The sequence below is a fragment of the Pleurodeles waltl genome, chromosome 1_2 (assembly GCF_031143425.1).
Source record: "Pleurodeles waltl isolate 20211129_DDA chromosome 1_2, aPleWal1.hap1.20221129, whole genome shotgun sequence".
NCBI lineage: Eukaryota > Metazoa > Chordata > Amphibia > Caudata > Salamandridae > Pleurodeles > Pleurodeles waltl.
This window is the reverse complement of record NC_090437.1, coordinates 1,037,100,661-1,037,117,312: the sequence shown is the minus strand read 5'-3', so window position 1 is coordinate 1,037,117,312 and position 16,652 is coordinate 1,037,100,661.

The following is a 16,652-nucleotide window of genomic DNA, read 5'->3' as shown; positions in this document are numbered from 1 at the left end:
ATGCCACAGCGCTCAAAATACACACACTCAAATAATACAACACCACATTGGACAATTCAAACAACACATACCCGACACCCATATACACACCATAGCCCACACCACTATAAAACACACACCCACATTACCCAAAAACCTTTACCATTACAAACAATTGCCACCAGAGAGAGACAGCAAGAGCACTCACACAAGCAGAGCCACACACCACCATCACCTATACACCACCCACGCACCTTACATCACACACCCCCAACACATCACCCTACACACCCTCACCCACACCGCTCACACTACACTCGTGGCACCACAACGACATCCCAGGTTCTGTGAGGGGGAGCTAAGGGTCATGGTGGAGGAAATCATCTGGGTAGAGCCACAGCTATTTGGATCACAGGTGCAGCAGACATCCATTGCTAGGAAGATGGAGCTATGGCGGAGAATCATGGACAGGGTCAATGCCGTGGGACAGCACCCCAGAACAAGGGATTACATCAGGAAGAGGTGGAATGACCTACGGGGGAAGGTGCATTCCATAGCAGCAAGACACCAAATCGCTGTACAGAGGGCTGTCGGTGGACACCCACCTCCTCCCACACAACTAACAACATGGGAGGAGCAAGTCTTGGCAATCATGCATTTTGAGGGCCTGGCAGGAGTAGTAGGAGACTGGACTCTGGCAAGTCAATTCTCTATTACTATCACCCCCCTACCTGCATGCCATCACATACCCTCACCCTCCCCCTCACTCCCATTACTCCACTACCTCCCCCACGTCCCACCATCACAACCCACTCATCCCAATGCCAAGCCCTGCATACACCACCAATGCATGGACACCACTCACAGCCCTGCATGGACACCTATCACCACTGCATGCACACTGGAGAGAATCACCTAGCCCGCCAAATAACAACTCACACAAGTGAAAGCTGCCAGGGCAATAACAACCATAGAGGGCAACACACCCATGCACAATATGTCACACGCAAAAACAATAACACTGCATTTGCATCCTCACCCAGCCAATGTCACCAGCGAAGAGGTGCCAGCAACATCCAGCCGCCCCCCAGAAAAGCCCCACAGTGATGACAGAAGCTCTGGTCGCCTGGATCTGGATGACCAACCTGGCCCATCAGGGATCTCCAGACAGTTGGTTACCTAGGCACACTCGCACTCCACCACAGAGCCTCCCCCCTCAGGCAACACCACCACAGCACCCACCCAGCAGGCCCATACCTCTGGCCCCAGGACACATCAATCAGCAGTGTGTCCACCACTACAGAGACCCCAGGGCACCGCACAAACCCAGGACAATCAGGGACCTGGAGTCAGTAGCAGTGGGCACACGGTTCAGGTGAGAAAGGCACAGGACAACAGGGAAGCTGTAAGGACTGCTGTGCGACAGGGGGAGGACAGGCTCAGAGAACCTACCCTCCACGAGGCACTCACTGCGATCCTGGGAGCATATCAACATTCCCAGGATACGTTGGGCCCGATTATGGACAAGTTGCAGTAGAGCATGCGGCTGCAGGACGGACAGTACCTGGGGATCAGGGAGGACTTGAAAGCCATTAACACCACCTTGGTCTCCATTGCACGGGTGCTGGAAGACATGGCCAATAGTATGAGGGAGGCAATGGCACACCAGCGGGCCCCTGACACTAGGCAGACTAATGAACAGCCCTCCACCTCTGCTGCCACTAGTGGACAGGAGGCCCTGCCACGGGACCAACAGGCCACCAGCATCCCTCCCCCTGCAGAAGGAGAAGCACCCCGCAAACGTTCCCTGCGATCCAGGCAGAAGCCAGAGACTATTGCCAAGACCCCCACCAGGAAATGATACTCTCCTGATTGTCACCCTTGTGTTACCCTGCCCACCTTGAACTGCCATCGCTCCCCTTCCTATGCCCCTTGGACACTGTGATACAAATAGACTGGACTCTAACCTGGACTTTCCTCCATCATCACCCCAGCTCATTGCACAACCCCCTCTTCTTCAGAGCACTGCAATAAACACACTTTGATAAAATACAAGTAAGGTGTATGTCAAATGATTTCAAAATGTAGTCGTTTAACAAGGTTCAAAAATTGCAATTCAACTGTACAGTAATGTTTACATAGGAAAGACTTGTAGTTGGCTGCACTGAACACACCAGGAGCAATAGTGGGGCACCAACATCTGCAAAAAAAGATGCCAAAGGGTACAGTGAGTGACCATAGAAGTAGGAGTTCACAGCCTGCCAGTGTCACATATCAAACTGTCAATAAAATGTGAAATAACACTATCTTACCTGTGTCTCATTGGAAGTATTGACGAATAACTGCACTTCTGTTGTCCCCATCCTCATCCTCTGCCTCCTCTTCTTCACTGTCCACAGGGTCCACTGCTGCTACACAGCCATCTCCAGCTGCCTCCTCCTCCTGCAGAGAAGGCACATGGTGGCGCAAGGCAAGGTTGTGCATCATACAGCATGCCACGAAGATCTGCCAGACCTTCTTGGGTGAGTAGCACAGGGATCCACCAGTTAGATAGAGGCACCGAAACATGGCCTTTAGGAGGCCAAAGGTCTTTTCAATAATCCTTCTTGTTCGCCCATTTGCCTCATTGTAACGTTCCTTTGCACTTGTCCTGGGATTCCTCACAGGGTTCAGTAGCCATGAGAGGTTGGGGTAACCAGAGTCACCTGCAAATATCGGGGGACAACTGATAGCCACACACTCACCCTTAGGGCCCACAACATATCCATACACCAACATCTACTGGGTGGGAACCAGAGCTCACCTATTAGCCACATCCTGTGCCTCTGGAGTTGGGCCATCACATTTGTGATGCTGCTATTCCTCAGGATAAAGGCATCAGGCACAGACCCAGGATACTTTGCATTGACGTGGGAGATGTGCTGGTCCGCCAGGCAAACCATCTGGACATTCATGGAGTGAAAACTCTTTCGATTTCTGAACACTTGTGCATTTCGCCGGGGGGGGAACAAATGCAATATGTGTTCTATCTATTGCTCCAATGATGTTGGGGATATGTCCCATTGCATAGAAGTCAGCTTTCACCGTGGCCAAATCCTCCACCTGGGGGAAAAAGATGTAGCTGCACATTTGTTTAATCAGGGCACCCAACACTCTGGTCAGCACTATTGAGAACCTTGGATGTGACATTCCTGTTGCCAAGCCCACTGTCTCTAGGAAAGAACCAGTTGCCAGAAAAGGGAGCACAGATAGGACTTGCACGAGAGGGGGATCCCAGTGGGGTGACGGATAGCAGATATTAGGTCAGGCTCCAATTGGGCACACAGCTCCGTGATTGTGGTCCTGTCAAGTCTATAGGTGAGGATAATGTATATGTCCTCCATTGCTGTCAAGTCCACCAGGGGTCTATACACTGGGGTATGTCTCCATCTCCTATTCAGCCACAGCGGTTGCAATCTATGGTGCAAAAGAGTGAGCAGCTGATCATTATCTGTATATTCTAACCACTACAGTTCACTGCATATTGTGATTGTAACATTATTTTGGTGGGATATGTCCAAAATGTGAATTTGTGTACTGTGACGCAGTTAGGATCCATGACCTGCACCCCCCTCAAATGGCGTCCGCCTGTCCTGTATGGAGGGACAGGTGGAAATGAGGTAATTCCGCTGACGTTATGCACCGTTGCGGGAGACGGTCGAGAACCTCTGCACAACTCCTCATTGGTTATCATTGGGTCCTATGGGTACAGTGGTCAATGGTGATGTACGCCGGCAGTGATGGTACGCACCGTCGCAGACGTGACTGCCATTTTCTATCTGTTCACTTACTTACTACCTGACCTTCAACAGGAGAGGACCTGCACTGCATGTGCTGCTGTGACGTGTGTCTGGAACCGATGTCATTAGTACTGCCCTGGAAAAGGAGTCGGTTTCCTGTCTCATAATACAGTGAGCGGAACATTGTCTTCCACCTGGCTGTAGGGGGTTACCGCTGTGGTGCCTGTTGATTCCGCCCTGGCGGTCGGTGTGTTAAAGTGGCGGTCTGTCCGAGCTGTTTCCACCGTGGTCATAATTTTGCAGTTATTACCGTTGGCCTGTTGGCGGTATTACCACCACTTTATCACCAACTGCCGGGGTTGAAATGAGGGCCTTTGTCTTGCTCTGGATTTTTTTGGCAAAATCCGCTGGTTTCGGACTTAGGGGGTCATTCTGACTTTGGCGGGCGGCGGAGGCCGCCCGCCAAAGTCCCGCCGTCAGAATACCGCTGCGCGGTCAAAAGACCGCCGCAGTAATTCTGAGTTTCCCGCTGGGCTGGCGGGCGACCGCCAGAAGGCCGCCCGCCAGCCCAGCGGGAAACCCCCTTCCATAAGGATGCCGGCTCCGAATGGAGCCGGCGGAGTGGAAGGTGTGCGACGGGTGCAGTTGCACCCGTCGCGATTTTCAGTGTCTGCTTGGCAGACACTGAAAATCTTGGTGGGGCCCGGTTAGGGGGCCCCTGCAGTGCCCATGCCATTGGCATGGGCACTGCAGGGGCCCCCAGTGGCCCCACGACACCCGTTACCGCCATCCTGTTCCTGGCGGCGAAAACCGCCAGGAACAGGATGGAGGTAAGGGGGTCGGAATCCCCATGGCGGCGCTGCAAGCAGCGCCGCCATGGAGGATTCCCCAGGGCAGCGGGAAACCGGCGGGACACCGCCGGTTTCCCGTTTCTGACCGCGGCTGTACCGCCGCGGTCAGAATGCCCATGGATGCACCGCCAGCCTGTTGGCGGTGCATCCGCGGTCCCCGGCCCTGGCGGTCCATGACCGCCAGGGTCGGAATGACCCCCTTATTCTTATCAAAACTGTTTGTTTTTTTAAAACAAATTGCTCTGTGTGACCAACCAAGTAAAAAATATATGTCCACCTAGACCGATTTAGACGTGGCTTCCTCTGCCATATATAAAATCCTGGCCAAGGTCTCAATTACATCAAACAATTTATCTTGCCACAGTTTCAGTGCCCTTTCTAAACCCTTTTGTTGGTCACCGCCTAATCTAAAGAGGAAATTTATTAGGTCAGGCTCTAAGTCCGGTGTAACACATGCCTTATTTTCCACTACTGGACAAGAACACTCAGATCTCATCACAGATCTGGATTTCCTTTTCAGAAGCATCCCTAAACAAAACTTAATAAACTCTCCAATATGTGCCATAGGCCACCAATCAGTGCTTCTAGGATGTCTTTGTAAATCTGGACTAAACAGATCCATTCCCTGTGGATCCCTTTTTCCTTATGCTCTTTTCGATCTTGTCATCATCTATGTTTTAACCATCATCATCACAATCATCTAAAACAAATTTGACATACTCATCCTTTTCCTCTTGATTTCTAATGTCTTCAGGTCTTGCCTGAATCGTATTTGTGCAGCAAAGGACACCTTCATGTGTGCCGCGTTGGACACCCTTCTTCTTTGTGGCGCTAAGTCCACCGAAATCCAAAGACATAATTGTCAGTAACCTCTATATTATTCTTTTTCATCTTTCTCTTACCTCCTCTTTTATCACCAGAGGCCTCATCCTTTAAAGACCAATACTCATCCCCAATACATCAATAGTCTTCTTTTTCCTCTTTATTACTGTCTCAAGAACCTCCGTAACTGATGCTCTAACCTCATCCTGAACCAGCTTCTTCATAGATGCATCAGCCATATCAGAACACTTCCCTTTCTCAGACATTTTGATATTAATGATTAAATACAGTTTCCTATAATAAAATTATTTCCTAATAACATTCCTTAAAATACCTCGTATAATATGTATTTCAAACCAAATATGAGCGTTAGGAAAAAAAGTTTTGTTTCTCACAGAAAAATTGCTTGCAATTGTCAAATATGGCTCAAATCTGTTATCTTAAAAGTTACGTCTCTGTACGTTTTGCATGCCAGTTATTGAACTATCATGGCAGCTGACACCTTGCATTACAGTTGAATAAACAGAAGCACGACACACGATGTATGACATCCTACACACGCTGTGTTATAACATCATACACAAGCTGCATTATGGACCTATTCAGGACACAGCTTCAGCTTCCGTGTCTTCGCTCATGAAAACAGACATGCCGCAGGTGACCACATGCCAGTAAACAGTGCATGAGGAAAGGAATGCCTCACGCATAAGCCGTTAATGCGGCCTACATCTATGGCACTTATTTTAAGGAACAAAGGTTTGAAAAAACTCATTTCGGAAAACTAATTCCCACGATATAGTAGCATGTAAGAAACCAAATCAATCAATAGCTATATTAATAAATATAAAAAATAACTAACTAAAGAGAATATCCCATATATTGGGAAATATAATAGAACTACAATACAACAAAATACATATTGATTTAAGAAATCCCAATACATACTACCATACACTATATTTGAATTAAATAACTGCACTATACATATGATTAAATAAGATACGTAGCTGACAAAGGAGCAGCAAACAAAAGAGGAAGGTGGTTAATGTGTTGGGCTTTATACAAACTGCAGATGAATTCTAATTCTAGATGTTTGTGTCTGGTTAATGTTTTCTTTGAAGTGCTGCAGTGGGGTAGCAATAAAATGACTAATGCATAATGCTAGTCTCTGATCTTGACATGAAATCTCCTACAGTGTTTATATGTTTATGGTTACAGGGGCAATTGCTATATCTATATAAAAGTAAAGTGATATATTGATCCCACAGTTAAAAGCACAGGAACAAATTATAATTATCAATGTGTCATTTAACAGTGTAGATGAAGAGACAGTATATAGACAAACAGACCTATACCTTTGTTTTAATTGGATTGCTTTTAGTATAGCTTGATTGAAATTACTGGAAAAGGTCTGACTGACCTCGTGCATGTGCTCTTTATTCTGGGAAGTGGAGGGGGCAAACAACAGTTACTTCACTCTCACGAGGGAGAAGATGCAAAGCGTCAGGAGTCCATTGTGTAGAGTGTGCAGAGGGTGCTGGGGACTGTGCTATGAATCTGTCTGAAGCTGCAGGTGAGTTTAGTGAATGCTGATGGGGGAGAGGACATGTTGGACAGCTCCAGTTATATCATTTGAAGAAGGAGTGCTACAAAATGCTGTAAATACACCTCTTTAAACTGATAGTCATCATGGAATGTGAAATCTTGTTGTCAATGACAACAAAATCCCACTGATATTGCATTCATAATCTGAAAGTCATATTTATCAAACATTCACGGAACGCAGAACAGCAAGCAAAGTTGCTGTGCTGCATTGCATAAAAGAGGGAGAGCTGAGTAGTGCCACATCTGCTAAGATATGATGCTCTTCAACTGCCTCGTAACACTGCTTCACTGGTGCACTTGTGGCTGCCTATCGAGACTATCACCAATGCAGCCACCCTTGTGCCATGCTCCAAGGTTGCCTGTGTTATGGGAAGGATTGTTTTGTACAGGAGGGAATACCTTCCTGCACAAAAACAATCTTCTAAAGAAATGTCCTCTTTCTATGTGTGATTCAAAATCTTTTATCCTTGTTATACCTCATTCAGGGTGGCGTAGCACATTGATGCATTCCCAGGTTTGCTAGTTTTGGTAAATCTGGGAATGCATCAAAATCCATTGGTGGATGCAAAGGAAGACCAGTGTTCCACCTATGAAGCTCCAACTTCTCAAGAGGCTGTATTGCATTATATTTTCTTTACCAAACCATTTACGGCAATGCAAGTGAGAAATTGCATAGCTTGTAAATACCAATTAAAATTTTTCATCAAGGCTGCCCCAAAAAGTGGTACAACTATTGTGAAATTCTAGTGAATCGGGGCCTTTGTTTTTGACATTATGAGTGTGGTGGCCCGAGAACTTCCACACATATGTTGACGGTCGGACTGCGGCACTCCAGGAGCTCTGACTGCCCAATCACAACTTTGGTGGGCAGACCTACCTAAAGACTACCGTCCCTGCCAGGATCATAGACACTGCACTGGCATGGGCAGTGCAGGGGCTCCCTGCACAACACCGTCAGAATGCGTACTGTCTGCTTTGCAGATAGCGCACATTCCAAGGGTGCTGGTCAGCCACCTCTGTGTCCAGACTGAATGGCAGGAACACTCTATTACAATGTTCCCATTAGTCAGCCTGGTGAGAACATTGTAATAGGGCTGGGGGAATGTTACCGGTATGACGGTGGCGTCCTCCCTGTGGCAGCAGCCAACTACCAATGCTGTAATCAGGCCCTATCCCTGAAAGAGTATAATGAGAAAAGTATATTTCTCTATGTTCTATGTTTTCTGTCAGATAGCGCTAATCTTGTTTACAGATAATCATTTATGAAATTGTACAGGTATACCTTTCTACAGATTATAGGAGCTACCTCGATTTTCTAAGGTGTGATTTTCTTTAACTTGACAACACAAAAAAATATAATAAATTAAATGAACTTCATCTAAAATGCACTCTTGATTTGAACACATTTATAACACCGTTTTAAAGCCACCGCTTCTGGCTTTAACATGCTGATGCATTCAAACACAGATATGCACAAATATTATCTGCATGTATTAGCAAAGCTTGTTTTTGTATTATAAACACCATGTGGGTCTGGCACGGATCCGTTTTCTGATGTGCTTTGTCGTATTCTGCCTTTGTTTTGCCTTCCTCCACATGTTTGCTGATCCAGGCTAATGTGTTGTTAAGCATTAGGCTGAACTATTTCCAGCATGGTCAATCTGACAGCCTAATGTATAGTTTCCATACATCTGCAAACCTATTTTTGGATGTTATGACATTTTATTGGGTATTATAATGGTTTTCTCTTGGGTATTTCTACATGATATACTCCACAACTCCTTCTGGTAGTCTATGTGAATTGGATTTAAAACAGACTGGTATTAAAGAATACATTTTGAAGAAATACTTTACAAAGTTGTTTTCAGTGTATGTTTTCCTCATGTTTTTTTTTACTTAGTTGAAATGTTTGACTGATTGTGGGTGGAGCAGCAGAATGGATCATGCATCTTACTCACAATTTGCTACAGAGTATTTGCTCAATATTGATAGAGCGTAGCTTGGCTGTGCCACTACATCTCTAAAACAAGAACCCACAAGGGTGATCATTTCTGGTGGTCACAATTTGATGGTCACATTTTGAACAACACAAAATAATTTGATATAATTTCTGCCCTGCCAAGCATATGAGTGACGTACTCCTTTGAATATAAAATGTAATTAATATTTGATGAATATCTATTTGAGACAAGTATTTTAAAGGTATTATTTTGCATAATTATTTAGGTGGTCATTACAACCCTGGCGGACGGTGTTAAAGCGGCGGTAAGACCGCCAACAGGCCGGCAGTAAAAATGTGGGTATTACGACCGTGACGGAAACCGCCAACATAGACAGCCACTTTAACACTCAGACCGCCACGGCGGTACAAACAAACAGCGCGGCAGTCACCGCCAACAGACAGGCGGGAGACAATGTACTGCCCACACTATTATGACAGGCCAATCCGCCACCTTTTCCGGGGCGGATTCACCGCAGATAAAAACACGGCGGAAACAGGAATCTCGAAGGGAAAACGCTCACCTCTACACACTCCACGAGGAACAAGGACACCATGGAGCCGGAACTCCAAATCCTACCTGCGAGAGTCTTCCTTCTCCTCTACCAGGAGCACCAACGCAGGCGAAGACCACGGTGAGTACTGCACCTACAACACAGGGGAGGTGGGAGGCAAAAAACAGGGACACACACCCGCAACACCCCCACCCACACCCCCACCCTAACCCACTACAACACACACACACCAATGCATATCTAAACATTACAGTTACACCCCCCAACCCTCCCCGGAAGAATGCAAAGACAAAAGGAAATGAGTGTAACCATTGTAATATATCAAAATTCAGTAAGCAAAAATATACATATGTACACTATTTACAAAATATAAACCAAGATTAGTAGTCCAGGTATTGCACCATTCATAGTCCGTGGACCACTGGGCCCAAAATGCATGGGCGAGGCCCACACATGATACCAGATCAAAACAGAGAGAACACTGCAGGGGCATCAGCTAGAAATACAACAGGCACCTCAGAAGGAAGGGAAGGGGAGGGCACCTCAGCCGGATGAGTGCATGACACCAGATCCACGAGGGGGCTCCATGCCCATTGATGTATCCTGGGGAGTGCAAAGCCACAGTCTCTCAAGTCCCTACAGTGGGTGGTTTGCCCACTGCTGCATCCTGGGGAGTGCAAAGCCACAGTCTCTCAAGTCTCTACAGTGGGTGGTTTGCCCACTGCTGCATCCTGGGGAGTGCAAAGCCACAGTCTCTCAAGTCTCTCCAGTGGGTGGTTTGCCAACTGCTGCATCCTGGGGAATGCAAAGCCACAGTCTCTCAAGTCTCTACAGTGGGTGGTTTGCCCACTGCTGCATCCTGGGGAGTGCAAAGCCACAGTCTCTCAAGTCTCTCCAATGGGTGGTTTGCCCACTGCTGCATCCTGGGGAGTGCAAAGCCACAGTCTCTCAAGTCTCTCCAGTGGGTGGTTTGCCCACTGCTGCATCCTGGGGAGTGCAAAGCCACAGTCTCTCAAGTGGATGCCTTTCTCCACTGATTCTGGAGGGGGCTTTGTGCCCAGAGTGCTTCATCCTGCCAAGGACAGACGTAGTGGATGTCTTTCTCCACTGGTTATGGAGGGGGCTTGGTGCCCAGAGTGCTTCATCCTGCCAAGGACTGAGGTAGTGGATGCATGTCTCCACTGGTTCTGGATGGGGGACTGGTGCCCAGAGTGCTTCATCCTGCCAAGGACAGACGTAGTGGATCTGATACTCCACTGGTTCTGGAGGGGGACTGGTGCCCAGAGTGCTTCATCCTGCCAAGGACAGACGTAGTGGATGTCTTTCTCCACTGGTTCTGGAGGGTGCTTTGTGCCCAGAGTGCTTCATCCTGCCAAGGACTGAGGTAGTGGATGTGATACTCCACTGGTTCTGGAGGGGGACTGGTGCCCAGAGTGCTTCATCCTGCCAAGGACAGACGTAGTGGATGTCTTTCTCCACTGGTTCTGGAGGGTGCTTTGTGCCCAGAGTGCTTCATCCTGCCAAGGACTGAGGTAGTGGATGTCTTTCTCCACTGGTTATGGAGGGGGCTTGGTGCCCAGAGTGCTTCATCCTGCCAAGGACTGAGGTAGTGGATGCATGTCTCCACTGGTTCTGGATGGGGGACTGGTGCCCAGAGTGCTTCATCCTGCCAAGGACAGACGTAGTGGATGTCTTTCTCCACTGGTTCTGGAGGAAGACTGGTGCCCAGAGTGCTTCATCCTGCCAAGGACTGAGGTAGTGGATGTGATACTCCACTGGTTCTGGAGGGGGACTGGTGCCCAGAGTGCTTCATCCTGCCAAGGACGGACGTAGTGGATGTCTTTCTCCACTGGTTCTGGAGGGTGCTTTGTGCCCAGAGTGCTTCATCCTGCCAAGGACTGAGGTAGTGGATGTGATACTCCACTGGTTCTGGGGGGGGACTGGTGCCCAGAGTGCTTCATCCTGCCAAGGACAGACGTAGTGGATGTCTTTCTCCACTGGTTCTGGAGGGGGACTGGTGCCCAGAGTGCTTCATCCTGCCACGGATTGAGGTAGTGGATGTGATACTCCACTGGTTCTGGAGGGGGACTGGTGCCCAGAGTGCTTCATCCTGCCAAGGACAGACGTAGTGGATGTCTTTCTCCACTGGTTCTGGAGGGGGCTTTGTGCCCAGAGTGCTTCATCCTGCCAAGCACTGAGGTCGTGGATGTGATACTCCACTGGTTCTGGAGGGGGACTGGTTCCCAGAGTGCTTCATCCTGCCAAGGACAGACGTAGTGGATGTCTTTCTCCAATGGTTCTGGAGGGGGACTGGTGCCCAGAGTGCTTCATCCTGCCAAGGACTGAGGTAGTGGATGTGATACTCCACTGGTTCTGGAGGGTGCTTTGTGCCCAGAGTGCTTCATCCTGCCAAGGACTGAGGTAGTGGATGTGATACTCCACTGGTTCTGGAGGGGGACTGGTGCCCAGAGTGCTTCATCCTGCCAAGGACAGACGTAGTGGATGTCTTTCTCCACTGGTTCTGGAGGGTGCTTTGTGCCCAGAGTGCTTCATCCTGCCAAGGACTGAGGTAGTGGATGTCTTTCTCCACTGGTTATGGAGGGGGCTTGGTGCCCAGAGTGCTTCATCCTGCCAAGGACTGAGGTAGTGGATGCATGTCTCCACTGGTTCTGGATGGGGGACTGGTGCCCAGAGTGCTTCATCCTGCCAAGGACAGACGTAGTGGATGTCTTTCTCCACTGGTTCTGGAGGAAGACTGGTGCCCAGAGTGCTTCATCCTGCCAAGGACTGAGGTAGTGGATGTGATACTCCACTGGTTCTGGAGGGGGACTGGTGCCCAGAGTGCTTCATCCTGCCAAGGACGGACGTAGTGGATGTCTTTCTCCACTGGTTCTGGAGGGTGCTTTGTGCCCAGAGTGCTTCATCCTGCCAAGGACTGAGGTAGTGGATGTGATACTCCACTGGTTCTGGGGGGGGACTGGTGCCCAGAGTGCTTCATCCTGCCAAGGACAGACGTAGTGGATGTCTTTCTCCACTGGTTCTGGAGGGGGACTGGTGCCCAGAGTGCTTCATCCTGCCACGGATTGAGGTAGTGGATGTCATACTCCACTGGTTCTGGAGGGGGACTGGTGCCCAGAGTGCTTCATCCTGCCAAGGACAGACGTAGTGGATGTCTTTCTCCACTGGTTCTGGAGGGGGCTTTGTGCCCAGAGTGCTTCATCCTGCCAAGCACTGAGGTCGTGGATGTGATACTCCACTGGTTCTGGAGGGGGACTGGTTCCCAGAGTGCTTCATCCTGCCAAGGACAGACGTAGTGGATGTCTTTCTCCAATGGTTCTGGAGGGGGACTGGTGCCCAGAGTGCTTCATCCTGCCAAGGACTGAGGTAGTGGATGTGATACTCCACTGGTTCTGGAGGGGGACTGGTGCCCAGAGTGCTTCATCCTGCCAAGGACAGACGTAGTGGATGTCTTTCTCCACTGGTTCTGGAGGGGGAATGGTGCCAGAGTGCTTCATCCTGCCAAGGACTGAGGTAGTGGATGTGATACTCCACTGTTTCTGGAGGGGGACTGGTGCCCAGAGTGCATCACTCACCCGGTGACGGTCCCTGTTGCGTCAGTGACCCTGCCGCTCATGGGCTAGCGGTGCTTGAGTAGGCGGTGCTTGCCCTGTTCAGCGGTGCTTGACCTGTTCAGCGGTGCTTGTCCTGTTCAGCGGTGCTTGAGTTGGGCGTCCTTGCCCTGTTCAGCGGTTCTTGACCTGTTCAGCGGTGCTTGATTTGGCGGTCCTTGCCCTTTTCAGCGGTGCTTGCCCTGTTCAGCGGTGCTTGAGTTGGCGGTCCTTGCCCTGTTCAGCGGTGCTTGACTTGGCGGTCCTTGCCCTGTTCAGTGGTGCTTGACCTGTTCAGCGGTGCTTGCCCTGTTCAGCGGTGCTTGAGTTGGCGGTCCTTGCCCTGTTCAGTGGTGCTTGACCTGTTCAGCGGTGCTTGACTTGGCGGTCCTTGCCCTGTTCAGCGGTGCTTGACTTGGCGGTCCTTGCCCTGTTCAGCGGTGCTTGCCCTGTTCAGCGGTGCTTGACTTGGCGGTCCTTGCCCTGTTTAGCGGTGCTTGACTTGGTGGTCCTTCATTGCCCAGCTGGGCTGGGGCTGGCGGTCCTTCATTGGGCATCTGGGCTGTGGCTGGCGGGGCCCTCCTGGGCAGCTGGGCTGTGGCTGGCGGGGCCCTCCTGGGCAGCTGGGCTGTGGCTGGCGGGGCCCTCCTGGGCAGCGACGATGGGGCTGGCGGGGCCCTCCAGGGCAGTGACGATGGGGCTGGCGGGGCCCTCCTGGGCAGCGACGATAGTGCTGGCGGGGCCCTCCTGGGCAGCGACAATAGGGCTGGCGGGGCCCTCCTGGGCAGCGATGACGGGGCTGGCGGGGCCCTCCTGGGCAGCGACGATGGGGCTGACGGTGGCCTCCTGGGCAGCGGGGATGATGGCGGTCTTCTCCGCCGTGCTGCTCCTCCCAGACTTGCCGGCTTTCTTCTGGCCCTTCCCCACCTTGGGAGGAGTCACAGCTGACTCCACACTCCCCCCGGCACCCCTGGGTGCGGCTAGGGTGGCTGGAGTCTTCCCCTTCTCCCGCCGGGCACTGGCCAACTTCTGGTGCTTCACAGGGGGGGGGACTGTCTGTGCTGTGGCTCGGTGCCACACTGGCTGTCCTGGTGGCCAGTGCACTCCACATACCTGTGACAACAGGCACCACTGTTCCCATAGATTTTGTGGCTGAGGTGCTAGTTCGGGACCTATGAGTTGGACGGGGTGGTGGGAAATAGGTTAAGGGTGGACAGGAAAAGTTGTTTGGAGACGACACTGGGACGGGTAGCTGGAGGGGGTTTGGGAGTGGAGGAAGAGGTGGTGGTTGTAGGAGGTGTACGTTTTGTGGTTTTGGCTGCAGGTGCATGCGCTGGAGGCTGTTGTGAGGTGGATGTATGTTGGGTGGGTGTGTGCCTGCGTTTGTGTATCTTCGGAGGGGGCATCACAGACACACTGGGAGAGGACACAGGGGACGTGTGTATGGTAGTGGGGGTGGTGACTGCACATGAGCGGGGTGTGCTGGTGGGTGTGCTGGTGCAGGACGTAGTCTCTGTAGAGGTAGTGCATGCAGGTATGAGTGTAGATGAGACTGGGAGGAGGGAGACAGCGAGGAGGGGGACACAGTGGAGGCAGTGAATGTTGATGTGTCTGTATGTGTGTGATGCTTGCGTGAGTGCCTGTGGGATGTGTGGTGCTTATGTTTGCCTGAACTTCCCTTGTGTGTTGAGGTGTGTGCAGGCTGGTCTGATGGTGTGCTTGGGATGGGCAGAGGTACAGGGGATTGGGTCTGGGTGGAGGAAGTTGGAGGGGGAGGCTAGACACAGGGACAATGGCTGCCATCAGTGCTGAGGCCACAGTTTGAAAGGTTCGGTGAAGGGCAGCCTGACCAGAATGAATGCCCTCCAGGAATGCATTGGTTTGTTGCAACTCCCTTTCTACACCCTGGATGGCATTCAAAATGGTAGACTGCCCAACAGTGAGGGACCTGAGGAGGTCAATGGCCTCCTCACTGAGGGCAGCAGAGGTGACAGGGGCAGGGGCTGAGGTGCGTGGGGCGAAGGTGATGCCCACCCTCCTAGGTGAACGAAGGCTGAGGGGCTGCTGGGAGGGCTGCGCTGGTAGGGGGGGTGGCGGCTGTACCTGTAGAAGTGGGGGGCACAGATGTTGCCGCCACCACAAGGGAGCTCTCATCGGAGGATGAGTCCTGGTCGCTGGTTTCAGCTCCTGTCACCGCCGTTGTGCTCCCCTCGCCCTCCGTCCCACTGGTGTATTCAGAGTCCGTAGTGTGGCCCTCCATGGCCATGTGGAATGCAGCTCCCTCGTGCTCCGGTGCCACTGCTCCTCCGCCTGATGATGCTAATGCACAGAAGAACAGGGAGACCGCAAAAAAGGGGGGGGGGAAACAGAAGAAAGACATGTTGAGTGCATGGCTTACCGCTACCGTTGGCGGACAAGACAGACACAGAAGCCCCCTGCACTACGTCGCGCTGTTGGTCTCTAAAGTGCAATTCCTGGGAAATGGCCTACCAGGCTGTGGACGACATATGCACACATAGATGACACAGGTGACACATAGATATAGTTGGCACTCTACAGAGGTGGGGCTGGGGGCCACAGGGCTATGCCTTACGAAGGGGCCTAGCCTACGGAACTCACCCTGGCCTAGGGAAACCCACAGCCCTCCTCCCCCACCCAGACAACTCCACTGCGCGCATAGTCAGCTGAATGAGAGTGTACTCACCCCCTTGTGTCTGCTGTGATGCCCTTAAGCACCCATCCGACTCCGAGTAGGCCACCGCCAGGATCCAGAACATCAGGGTGGTCATGGTTCGACGGGCACCCCTCCTACGTTGGGAGGCCATCCCCAGCTGAACCTCCGCCGTCTTCTTGCTCCAGCAGCGAATGTCCTCCCATCTTTTCCGGCAGTGGGTGCTCCGTCTGTGGTGGACCCCCAGGGTCCGGTCGTCCTTGGCGATGGCACGCCAAATATCCTTCTTCTGGCGGGCGCTGACCTACATGAAATGTACAGGGGAAGAAGAGAAGTCATTACCAACTGCACTGTCAAAGTGAGTGGCCCCCATCCCTACCCTTGCCATGTGGCACATGCACCCACCGTCTTTCATTCACTCAGAACTCTGCCCCCTTACTTCTTACAACCAGCCCTCTCCACACAGGCATAGCCCATACAACATGCTCCCTGTGTACTTACCTGTTGGTCTGGAAGACCGTATAGTAGCGTGTACTGGGGGAGGACCCCATCCACGAGCTACTCCAACTCCTCCGATGTGAAGGCAGGGGCCCATTCCCCAGACGCATGAGCCATTGTCTCTTCCAGACCGAGGTCACAGCAGCACTTGCAGTATAGGTCCTCTCCTGTCGAAGATCAGGTATCGAGTGATTCAACAGATAGAAAATGGCGGTCACGTCCACGGCGGTCACGCCCGCGGCGGTGCGTACCATCACCGCCGGCGTACATCGTCATTGGCTCCTGGGACCCGTAGGGTCCAATGTTAAACAATGCAGCATTGCGC